We start from the raw sequence: 3663 nt of genomic DNA, 5'->3' as shown, positions 1-3663 counted from the left end.
TGCTTACTGACTCATGCCAGATTCTGTTAAAAATCAAGTGGTTCAGAGTTCGAATCATGTTTGAACAGAGCACGCTGAAATCTTTCAAGCAAAAAAGTGGAGAACATCATTGCTTAGTAGTTCTTGACTCATTTGCAAAAGATTAAAATGCAATTAAGCGGTTGATGATTGATAATAGCTTCCTCAGCTCTGCTGAGAATCCTTCAGAGCAAGCAAGCATCTAACACTGCTGCTTGTGAAATATTTTCGTTTCAGAAATTAACATGAAGTGATGTACTTATGACCAGAGTTAAAAATCTAGTGTGTACTGCAACAGCCAAGTGATGAGCTCAGCTGTCAGGACCTAAAAGCAGGGTGTTATCAGGACAAGTCTGGCACACAGCTTACAATGTCTCACAGACAAACTCTATGTGTAGCACTAAATTAAATTTTCTGACACTGATGCTTTTTGGGAGAGAAGAAAGGATTTTGTAACTTAGATTTCAATGAAATAGTAGAGTCCTTTTCAGCTGAAGTCTCTAAGTGGTTAATACACTTTCGTTATAAACAACTTCTGCAGCCAGAGACTTTTACTACCATTAAAGTTTTTGCAGCAGTAATCTTTATCCCCTGAGGTTTTGCTGGGAGAAACATGAAACTGTTTCCTCATCCTCCCTGTCCTACTCTCAGCTGGAGCCTGGCTTTTTCCATTCCCATCATAACCTTTGGGTTTAGCAGACACCTTCTCTCCTCTGCCACAGATGCTGGGTGGGGTCCACACACTTCATTACAGAAAGCTGCTATAATTCAGTCTATGACTATTATTTTTTGTTTTCTCCTTTTTTTCAAATGCACTTTTAACGTCATGCTTTCCCAACATAACCCATTGTAATTCTGTCCACTATCTGAGACTGCAGCCAGTTGCCTCCTCCCACAGTACTGCAGAAGAACAGCTTTGTTGCACAATGTCCAGCATCTTTTGAAAATGTCGCAAGGCAGGGTGAGGTTCCTGGGTGGATAACCACTGAGGCACAGGGGTGCTACGCTGGGCCTGCAGTTTTCAGGCCATCAGCTTCAGCCTGGAGTGACAAACAGGAGTGACCGTGGGTGCATATTTATACAGGAGAAAACGGTTCAGTTTCCTCCTCAGGAGGCATTTCTTGCTGCTGCTACTGTCTAGGAGTCCAGATGATGAATCCAGTAAACTCTGGAGGCATTATAAACCTTCCTGTACAGTTGACAAAAGGATGAAACCGAGCCAAGGCATGCTTCTCCAGTGTTTTCCAACTGCATCCTTTTCTTGCTGGGCTTCACTAAGAGCCAGATGCTCTTAGTCCCGGCACAGGTTTGGGAGGACATTATCACACCTGCTGAAAAAAAGATAGTAAGATTGAACGTTATCCACATATTGGTGCTTTCAGATATTTTCTAGAACTTTTATACCTGCAAGATTGTGGGTAGATGGTGCTGCTCCAGCTCTAAAATGAGCATGCTACATGCAAAAATTACTTGGCATAGCAAATCTGTCATTTGTATCCAAACAATTCCAGTAGCTGTTTGTTTCAGTGCTTTAAGCCAATATATTTAGTGTTTGTCTGGATCCATACAGTCTGCTGTTTGAAAACTGCATTTTCAGGGTAAAGGAGAAAGGAAGAACCTTATCTGTTGCTGATTCCAGGAAAGATTTGAAATCTGAAATATCACTGAGTTCCTGTCTACCTTTCAGTGTGGTAGTTGGACTCAGTTCAATAGCAGTTTCAGATTGTTCCCTAGCCTTCATTGTTCGGTGAAAAAAAAACTAAAACAGGAAAGACCGGTTTCAGGAGAGGCTCTTGTATCACTGAAAAAGGCCCCACGGAGCACCTGACTCTGAAATACTCTTATTTATTATAAATAATTTCCATGGCGTCACGTTAACAAACATAAAAGGTCACGAACTCCTGTATTTGAAGCAAATGTGTTTGACATCTGGGATCTGGCAGAAGTTCCTCCTGTGGGATGGATTGTTTGCGCAGAACTTTATTGAAGAATAATATTAAGAATGAATTACGAAATATTAGTGTAACCTAGTAAGAAATCATTGTATGTTACAAGCCAGAGACATAATAGATCTCACAGAACTATTTTAGTTCATCTGATTCAAAAGCACATCAAGGAATGATAGCTTTGACCAGCTAGCAGTGAAAATCTGTGGGGTTTAAGCACTGCAGTTAGAAATGGGCCGGAAAGAGAGGTTCAAATGCAGGCAATAGGTTAAATGCATGTCTGTATTTTCGCTGCAACCCTGCCCTATGAAGGGAGTGAGGAGGGAATTGGCAGGGAGCCTCGGTAGCTGGGGAAGCTGAGGGGGAAGCCAGGCTGGGGAGCTGGAGGCTGTCACTCCTACAGTTTATCCCTCTCTCCCTTCTCTTACCCATGTCAGTGAAAACCTCACAGGAGCAGCCCTTTCCCAGTACCCGGGGGTTGCTCCCTGGGCTATTTGTGAAGCCCTGTCTCCCCAGGAGGTTCTCTGCCACTGGGTTGGGGTTGGTGTCACCTCCTGGAGCACCTTGGGTGTCTCCCCAAACACTGTTCCCGTCCCACTTGCCTGTGACACTGCCCAGAAATGCTTTTTTCAACACGGAAGAGGTGATGAGAAGCAGCTCTCCAGGTCCTCCCAGTCTCCTTGGGGCCTGGGTACCTGCCTGCCCAACAAAGGGCAGAACAGGCAGCCGACCAGGGACAGATGTCCAAACGCCTGTCCAGCCCCTTTCCTCCCTCCTCTTTTTTGGGACCTCAGGGCCAGGTGCTGCTGCCCTGCCCTGTGTTTTCACACCATCATCTCTCTGGGGTCTGCTCAGGGCCTCAGAGCTGGCCTCTCTCCTGAAAAAAGACACAGGCCTGCCCAAAGCGCACAGATGTTCCTCTCCCCGGGACACGGGGGCCAGCCAGGTGTCACCCACGCATAGAGCAAGGGCAACACAAAATAGGGACTTCCAGAAAGGGACTGAGTCAAGAAACTGGCCCAGCTTGTGAAGCACAAAAATAATTTATTGTTTGCAGTTGTAAAACTTTTTTTCTTTTCCTTCTTCTTTTATTTTCAGGTGAAAGCAAACTTTATTTACCTTGCTTAAAGGGGGCAAGGACAAAAAGCCATCCCAGAAATCACCACACTCTAAAGCTTGTCTGCCCCGTGGAAATGAGGGAGCTGGGAAGAACATCCACAGAGGCCAATGACCGGCCGCCCACAGAAGCTGGAATGCTGTTCTTCCATCTACAATTGCTTGGTTCAAAATGAGAGCACATTCTGAACTTCTAGCTGGAGCTTTGGGCACATCCCTCAGGGAAAGGCAAGGAGGCAAAAACAGGCCAGTAGTTACAGCCATTTAAGAAACAGCATAACTAGAAACAGAGGTCACCAGGCCACTCTACCCTAATTTTAAAACTTTAATCCAGCTACAGGGTGTTTGGCCCTGTTCCCAGGCAAACACACCAATATACAGCCCTCTTAAGGTACATGAAATAAGGCAAAGCCTACCAGCTGCCCACCCTCCTGGCCTTCACTTTGCAGACCTGCCAGCAGCATTGGCTGCTCCTCACCAGTGCACCCAGCATCACTGGGAAGTAAATGTGCTGTGGTCACAAACCTTGCCAATATCACTAGGGATTTTAGGGCAGGAATAAGGATGCACTTTCACCCCAAAG

This window comes from Athene cunicularia, assembly GCF_003259725.1.
Source record: "Athene cunicularia isolate RWA chromosome 5 unlocalized genomic scaffold, athCun1 chr5_part1, whole genome shotgun sequence".
NCBI lineage: Eukaryota > Metazoa > Chordata > Aves > Strigiformes > Strigidae > Athene > Athene cunicularia.
Note: the sequence above shows the minus strand (reverse complement) of the source record.